We start from the raw sequence: 8,921 nt of genomic DNA, 5'->3' as shown, positions 1-8,921 counted from the left end.
TTCTCGATTCTGTGGGTGGTGGTACATGGCCGTTCTTAGTTGGTGGAGGGATATGTCAGGTTAATTCCGATAACGAACAAGACTCCTCCATGCTAACTAGTTATGCGACCCCCAGCGGTCGGCGCCCAGCTATTTAGAGGGACAAGTAGCCTTCAGCCACATTCGATTGAGCAATAACAGGTCTGAATGGATCAGCGTGTGTCTACCTTTCACCGACAGGTGCGGGTAACCAGCTGAACCCCATTTGTGATAGGGATTTGGGATTGCAATTATTTCCCATGAACGAGAAATTCCCAGTAAGTGCGGGTCATAAGCTTGCGTTGATTAAGTCCCTGCCCCTTGTACACACCGCCCGTTGCAACTACCAAATGGATGGTTTAGTGAGGTCCTCGGATCGGCTCCACCGGGGTCGGCAACAGCTCTGGCGGAGCGCCAAGAAGACCATCAAACTTGACTATCTCGAGGAACTAAAAGTCGTAACAAGATTTCCGTATGTAAATCTGCGGAAAGATCATTAATGTTGGAGCGGCCCGAGTGACTGACGGTGCCAGCCTGAAGCCCTTGGTCGCCTCCTGAAAGCACACACCGTAGGCACAGTGCCCCTACCCTGGTGCGCCCCAGCCGGCGGAGCGGTCCGTGGCCACATGAGGTGCTTGGGTGAGTACCGGGACTTTGGACGGCCTCTTCTCTCCCAGGGAGGGCCTGACCGACATGTGATGGACCGGGGATGGGGGCGCCCCCTGTCCCCTCTCCCTCTCTGAGATGGAACCCAAGTTTACCCAGCACAACATCTCTTTGGGTGGGGGGAAACCGAATTGTAGTGCATCCCCGGGCTGGTACCACCCCTCCCTTGAAAGGCCCTGGCTGGGCCCTCCCACGTCCGACTCCTGGCCCGTCCCGACTGGGTTCCGGGCTACCGGGGAGTGGCCCTTCTCGCCTGGCAGGGCAGCCTGGAAGAGAAGGGGCCAAGGGCCTGTAAGGGGACCTTGGCTCATCTCAGTGGGAGGTGTGTGGGATGGGGAGACACCTGGCTCTTCCCTTCCGGCGCCTCCGACCCAGTCGAGAATGGTGGTGGGCTCGGGGCCACCCGGCGACAGACAGCTGACATGCAGGTGGAGTGACCCTCCCTCGTTGCCAGGTACCCGGTTTGACTCGGTCCTGTGTGGCCGGGCCGTGGGGTTTGAAGACTCATGTGGTCCCTCCCGGTACCCCCGGGAGGGACCGGGGGCTGCCTGCTCCCGTCACACTGGGAGCCCCCTTCCTCGCCCATTGCTCCTGGGCTGAGCACCTGGCAATGTTTTTTTCTCCCAACAGTGCAGTCTGACTCCCAGAGGGGAAGCCATGAACTGGGCCCCTGGGTCATCTCGCCGCGCGTACAGTGGACAGACGAGGTCCCCTTCCTCCCACCTCTCCTGCCCCCGGAGGTGGGCGAAAGTTTTCGAAAAGTTGCCTGTGACTCTTGGCGGTGGATCACTCGGCTTGCACGTCGATGAAGAACGCAGCTAGCTGCGAGAATAAGTGTGAATTGCAGGACACATTGATCATCGACACTTTGAATGCACCTTGCGGCCCCAGGTTCCTCCCAGGGCTACGCCTGTCTGAGGATCGCTCGATTATCAATCGCCCTGGGGCAACCCCAGGACGCAGTTAGGGCCATCCCAGGGTCAGCTCCGCTTCCCCTTCGTCCCCCATAAGATCAGATCCCCCGATCGCCCCTGGCAGGGTCCCTTGCCGGGTCTTGCTGCGGAGGTACGCCGCCGGCGCACCTGGCCCACCCCGGGACCCATCCTGGGGTGCCTGGATGTGTGCCATGCGTGGCTGTCTGTGGTGTCCCACCGGCTGCCCGCGCGCACGTGCCTCGGGCACCCACCTCCATGGCCGGCTTCCCAGGGAGGGCAAAACCCTTCCAGATGCGATCTGGGGAAAGAGGGCACGTGCTGCTGGGACGCCAGGCCCCCTGCTCTGGCTGGGGGGCCTGGCCTTCCCCCGCAACCCCCTTTGACCCTCCGGCCTCATTCTTCCAACTACAACCTCAGATCAGACGTGGTGACCCGCTGAATTTAAGCATATTACTAAGCGGAGGAAAAGAAACTAACCAGGATTCCGCCAGTAACAGCGAGTGAAGAGAGAAGAGCCCAGCGCTGAATCCCCGCCCGGTGGCGGTCACGGGAAATGTGGAGTACAGAAGACCGACTTCCCGTCATCGCTCAGGGGGCCAAAGTCCTTCTGATCGAGGCTCACCCCACGGACGGTGTTAGACCGGTAGCAGCCCCCGGCGCGCCTGGATGGGGTCTTCTTGGAGTCGGGTTGCTTGGGAATGCAGCCCAAAGCGAGTGGTAAACTCCATCTAAGGTTAAATACGGTCGCTGGACCGATAGCCAACATGTACCATAAGGGAAAGTTGAAAAGATCTTTGAAGAGAGAGTTTAAGAGGGCGTGAAACCATCGAGAGGTAAACGGGTGGGGTCTGTGCAGTCCGCCAGAGGATTCAACATGGCGTGAAGGTCCGTGCCCCGAGGTTCCGGATCCCCACCGTGGGACCGGTGCCCAGGCTCTACCTGGCCCCCCCATGGGCGCATTTCCTCTGCGGCTGTGCACCGCAATCGGCTCTCGGTCGGTTGGAAAGGCTTTGGGGTGGCAGGTGGCCCTCTGCTTTTGCAGAGGGTGTTACAGCCCCTGGCAGCAGCCTCGTCATGTCTGCGGGCCGTGGGAGATTCGACCGCCTCTGCACCCTCCCCCAGGCACCTGTCCCCAGCTGCTCCTTTGGGGCATGCCATGCCGGTTGAAGGGGGGACGGGGCCCCCTGCTCCCGGCACGACAGTCGACTGGAGAGGACTGTTCTCAGTGCACCCGATCACGTTGCGCCGCCGGGCAGAGAGGTCCTTGCCGGGCGCCAGGGGTCTGCGGCGATATCGGTTACCCACCCGACCCGTCTTGAAACACGGACCAAGGAGTCTGACACGTGCGAGAGTCGGAGGGCTGAGCGAAACCCTGTGGCGCAATGAAGGTGAGGGCCAGCGAGGGTCGGCTGAGGTGGTCTCGCCCACTCCATCGGGGAGGTGGAGCATGAGCGTGCATGATAGGACCCGAAAGATGGTGAACTATGCCTGGGCAGGGCGAAGCCAGAGGAAACTCTGGTGGAAGTCCGTAGCATTCCTGACGTGCAAATCGGTTGTCTGACCTGGGTATAGGGGCGAAAGACTAATCGAACCATATAGTAGCTGGTTCCCTCCAAAGTTTCCCTCAGGATAGCTGGCGCTTGAAGCCCCCAGTTTTATCTGGTAAAGCGAATGATTAGAGGTCTTGGGGCCGAAACGATCTCAACCTATTCTCAAACTTTAAATCAGTAAGAAGCCCGGCTCGCTGGCGTGGAGCCGGGCATGGAATGCGAGTGCCTAGTTGGCCACTTTTGCTAAGTAGAACTGGCGCTGTGGGATGAACTGAACGCCGGGTTAAGGCGCCCGATGCTGACGCTCATCAGACCCCAGAAAAGGTGTTGGTTGATATAGACAGCAGGACGGTGGACATGGAAGTCGGAATCCGCTAAGGAGTGTGTAACAATTCACCTGTCGAATCAACTAGCCCTGAAAATCGATGGCGCTGGAGCGTCAGGCCCATACCCGGCCGTCGCTGGTGCTGAGAGCCGAGGGGGCTAATCCGCGATGAGTAGGAGTGCCGCTGCGGTGAACACGGAAGCCCGGGGTGAGGGCCTGGGTGGAGCCGCCACAGGTGCAGATCTTGGTGGTAGTAGCAAATATTCAAACAAGAACTTTGAAGGCCGAAGTGGAGAAGGGTTTCATGTGAACAGCAGTCGAACATGGGTCAGTCGGTCCTAAGAGATGGGCGAGCGCCATTAGGAAGGGACGGGCGATGGCCTCTGTCACCCTCGGCCGATTGAAAGGGAGTCGGGATCAGATCCCCGAACCCAGAGTGGCGGAGACGGGCGCCCTAGCGGTGTCCAGTGCGGTAAAGTAAACGATCCAGGAGAAGCCGGTGGGAGCCCCAGGAGAGTTCTCTTTTCTTTGTGAAGGGCAGGGGGCCCTGGAATGAGTTCGCCCCGAGAGAGGGGCCTGAGCCTTGGAAAGCGTTGTGGTTCTGGTGGCGTCCAGTGAGCTCTCGCTGGTCCTTGAAAATCCAGGGGAGATGGTGTAAATTCCCGCCGGGCCATACCCATATCCGCAGCAGGTCTCCAAGGTGAACAGCCTCTAGCATGTTGGAACAATATAGGTAAGGGAAGTCGGCAAGTCAGATCCATAACTTTGGGATAAGGATTGGCTCTAAGGGCTGGGTTGGTCAAGATGGGGCAAGAAGTGGGCTGGGCATGCGCCGCGGCTGGACGAGGCACCTTCCTCCGGGGCAGTGGCGACTCTGGACAGAAGCCGGGCCCTTCCTGTGAATCGCCCCAGCTGTGGTGGTCACCTTTTGCCGTGCCCCCTCCCCGGGGGTGTGGGGCCGGCGTTCTGCCTCGGCTGGCACCTAGGAGCTGACTTAGAACTGGTGCGGACCAGGGGAATCCGACTGTTCAATTAAAACAAAGCATCATGAAGGCCTGAGGCGGGTGTTGACTCGGTGTGATTTCTGCCCAGTGCTCTGAATGTCAAAGTGAAGAAATTCAATGAAGCGTGGATAAAAGGCGGGAGTAACTATAACTCTCCTAAGGACTCTCCTAACTCATTCTCGGTTGTAGTGTCCTTTACCTCCCAGTGGTCCCGCCGGTAACTGTCTCTGAAGTGCTAGACTCTGTGTAGAGAAGCTTATAGAGACTTGGCAAACAAGGTTCTATCATGGCAGCGATGATAGTGAGAAATGGCGAAGCAAACAAACCCAATTCCAGATCGGGTAGTTCCTGGAGAATGAAAACCCTGTTAAGATGGCGTAAGGAGGTGCTGTCTTTCCCAGAAATCATTAACCTCCTCACCGAATTTGACAAACCAGCACTAGCTTCAAACAATGCAACAAGCAACAACGATTCAGATCATGATATAGGCCTTAGTTCACACTCTGCAGCGGAAGAAGACACAACAGTAGACCTCAGCAAATCCCTCAAGTTTGTGGCCATCCCAGCCAAGAATTACATTGGTACAGCAAACTTTGAAAATCTTCCCGATGTGTTCGAGGTCAGCAAAGATGTAATAACAAAGAAAAGTGATTACACAAAAAAAGTCACTTATCGGAAGTACCTAAATGAAAAATATAAATGTGACTTGTGTGGAGACATATTGGGAACTTTTAAAGAACTGAGAAAACATGTCTTCAACAAGCACAAAGGCTTCTATCTCAAAACGTACTGCTCAAAATGTGACAAAGAAGCCGAATACCACAATATTGCATGCCATTATGCCAAATATAAAGGAAGATCTCAAAAAGGAGAGCTGCCATTCCTGTGCAGCCTCTGTGACCTCAGATATGGAACAAAAATTGGTGTTTCTCTACATGCTCGGCATGCGCATCCAAGAGCGCAAAATGAGGCCAGACTAGCAGCTCTAGCAAGCAGCAAACCGTCAAAATTATGGTCACAGGAAGAAATACTGCTACTAGCAGAATTGGAAAAAGTATATCAAAATAAGAGGAATATTAATGCGCTGATGGTTCCACATTTTAACAACAAAAACAGAAAACAAATTGCAGAAAAAAGAAGAGATAGAAGAGATAAGAGCAAAAAATCCACAAAAGATGTACTGCAAGCATCAAATGTTTCTGAAAATGACCCTTGCAATGAACCAGAGGTTACAGTGGAAGTAACAACAGAAAAGCGCAGAGACTTTTTCAATCGAAAACGTGCCCAAATAATCAAGAACTTTGATGAGCTGGAAGACAGAATCACAGAAATGAAGAAGTACACCCAAAATGTAGGCCAACACGATGCTGCTATGGATCTGATGGATGAGGTAGTGACTTGTATCATAGAAAACACCACTGATATAATTCCTACACCAGCAAGTGTACCAACAAATGAACCAGCAAGTGAACTCAATATTGAGCCTATGAACTCTGCTCAAGATGAGCACCAGAATGCCTCAGTAGGAAACAAGATAACAAAAAAAGACAAGAAAAATGGAAGGCTTAATCGGAAGCACAGGAAAAATGTTGCCAAAGCAAAGGGCAACTATAAAGAATACCAGGCAATGTTTGAAAAAAACAAAAAGAAAATTGCCAGGATTATCACTGATGGGGCAGAAGATGCCACTTGCCAAATCAGTGCTGATGAAATCTTTCAATACTACGAAAACATAATTGAGTAGGAAAACAAGAACAATCCTAATTTCATGCTGATTGATCGGATACCAGAGGATTACGAAATTAGAAATCTATGTAAAGAAATAACACTGCTCGAAATAACGTATGCCTTCGAGAACTCCAATTTAAAGAAAGCAGTGGGGCCCGATAAGATTGGTCTAAATGACTTGTGTAAAGTGCACAGCAGGCAACCAAGATTGCTGCCCAGAATTCTATTGTCTTGATTGTTGATGAGAAGAGTACCAGAAATTATCAAAAAGTACCGATCAATTTTGATACCCAAGAATGTACCGATTAGTGAACTTAAAAAAATCAGTAACTGGTATCCACTTACGATCAGTACTGGATTCATGAAGTTATTCACAAAAATACGAACTAAAAGACTCTCATTTTTTGTTGAATTGAATAAGAGACAAAAAGGCTTCATGAAGATGAGAGGTTATCTCGAGAATCTGACTCTCCTGGAAAATATGAAAGGGGCACGAAAAAAACAATCACTTGTTAGCAGTTGTGTTCATTGATATATCGAAAGCCTTTGACTCTGTCAGCCATGGTCACATTATACAGAGTCTCGCAAGGCAAAGAGTTCCATCGTACATCAGAAACATAATAAAAGACTTGTACACTGACTCAACAACATCTTTCAAGGGAAAGAACAATGAAGCAACTACTGAAATGACAATGAAATCTGGGGTCAAACAAGGTGACTCTTTATCCCCACTACTATTTAACATTGCCATGGATCCTCTGATCTGTGATCTTCAGAAAAATGCAAGTGCTTCACATTTGGATCAGATGGTCTTATTGAACAAATCACCGTTCTCGCCTTTGCCAATGACATTGCAGTACTCAGCAGTACCTGGGAAGGAATGAGTACAAATCTAAAAATCATTGAAAAGTTCAGTAAAACTACAGGATTAAAACTTAATGTGAAAAAGACACATGGCTTTTATATCAGTCACCATAAAGATAAAATACTGATTAACAAAATTTAAACCATGGCAATTTGAAAAAGAAGATATTGAAAATATTCATCCAGGAGAAAGTAAGAGATACCTCGGATTGAACTGGTCTTACAAGCAACAACAACATCAATAAGGTTCTTGTCAATTGGGCTCAAAAACTTGATAACCTACCACTTAAGCCCACACAGAAAATTGAAATTTTGTGTCAGTACTTGGTACCTAAACTATCATTCAAATTGGAAATGACAGGAACAGAAGCAAAAACTTTAAATGTTCTGAATCAAACAATAAAAAGTATGTCAAACACTTTCTGCACCTTCCTGCATACACATGTGATGGTCTCCTATATTCTAAAAGATCTTTTGGGGGCCTCACAGTATACCAAAACTATGTACACAAATTGGTCTCAATAAAGTCAATAGTTAATTGTATCTCAGGGCAGCTCCAGACCTGTACATAGCTCATTCATTCATGTATGCAGGAGAAGATATGAATGAAAAAATTGATAACATCATCAAAACACACAAACTCAACATTTTAGACAGTATGTTTCTGAGCTATGATTTGAATTTGTTAGCAACATATGATTGGAGAAAAGAAGAGTTTGAGAAATGGGCAAATCTCGCTGTCCAAGGTGATGTTATAAAATACTTAGCAAGTAATCCAACCTCGAACCTCTGGATCAGCAAGCATAACAAAATGAAAGAAAACAAGTACATAGCTGCGCTGATGTTAAGAGCAAATGTTTTATATACTAGAGAAACCATCACTAGGGGAAGAAATTGTGCATTTGCTACATGTAGGTATTGTAATGATGTTTGTGAAACAATTTCTCATATTTCAGGCGCATTTCCTAAAACTAAAAAACATTAGGATTAAAAGACATAGCAACATTCTGGAATTGCTCATTGATAGAGTAAAAATGTGTGGTTGGATGGCATATTTATTTCGGTTAGTTTTAACCATAAAGGCACATACAAATACATATGCCGTTTTCAAACATTGCAATAGTGTTTCAAAATCAATTTGTATCTAAAATACATCGTCTTAGATCGTCGAAGTGGGAAGGGGCAACATTTTAAAAACTGTAAAAATGTAAATTAATCTACAAATACTTAAACATTTTAAGATATCCCTTGATGAACTCATTCATTCCCTACGTCTCTACAGTAAAACAGGGTGCAATATGTACCAATTTTAACTGAGCAATTTCCTTCAAGTGATCAACATTGAAAACAGAAACTTAGCTACAGCGGCCACTATCACTGAGTTAGCATCCGATTTCAGGATCCTGAAGAAAGCGAGATAATTCTTAATACCCACGTTGTTACACAACTGGATTATCCACTTTCTCCGGATATTGCCATAGGCCGGACAGAAGAGGATAACGTGAAGAGGGGTTTCATCCTCTATTCTACAGCCTGGGCATGGTGTGCAGGACCCCCCGTCCACCTGTCAGTCAATGAATATAGAGGCAGTGTACCATATCTAAATTGGAGATACAGCTTCTTTGCTAAGGTAGGTTGAAATATATCTATCTCCTGTTCGAAGCTATAATAGGACTTATGATCCAGGAACACATCAGTTAGACTTGTAGGTCTAACCGAACAATATGCCTTCCCAAGATTATAGTCTTTTATAGTATCAGACAAGGTTTTCTTAGAAATAGCTGAGCAGGAGGCCTCAGGATTTGACCATAAGTTTTCATGCCCCATCAAG

At 49.1% G+C, this 8,921-nt stretch overlaps 1 non-coding gene and 1 pseudogene across 1 annotated transcript; both read left to right on the top strand.

Annotated features, from left to right (window-relative positions):
* The first annotated feature begins 1,454 nt into the window (after window positions 1-1,454).
* LOC147711287 (5.8S ribosomal RNA) lies at window positions 1,455-1,608 on the top strand. The gene has a single exon (XR_015296146.1). It is a non-coding gene; the product is annotated as a 5.8S ribosomal RNA (ribosomal RNA).
* Window positions 1,609-2,050: 442 nt separating this feature from the next.
* LOC147711286 (28S ribosomal RNA) lies at window positions 2,051-4,211 on the top strand (annotated as a pseudogene).
* The last annotated feature ends 4,710 nt before the right edge of the window (window positions 4,212-8,921 follow it).

The sequence above is a fragment of the Lissotriton vulgaris genome, chromosome 5, assembly GCF_964263255.1.
Source record: "Lissotriton vulgaris chromosome 5, aLisVul1.2, whole genome shotgun sequence".
In the NCBI taxonomy this organism is placed as follows: Eukaryota; Metazoa; Chordata; class Amphibia; order Caudata; family Salamandridae; genus Lissotriton; species Lissotriton vulgaris.
Note: the sequence above shows the minus strand (reverse complement) of the source record. Positions and strands in the feature narration are given on the sequence as shown.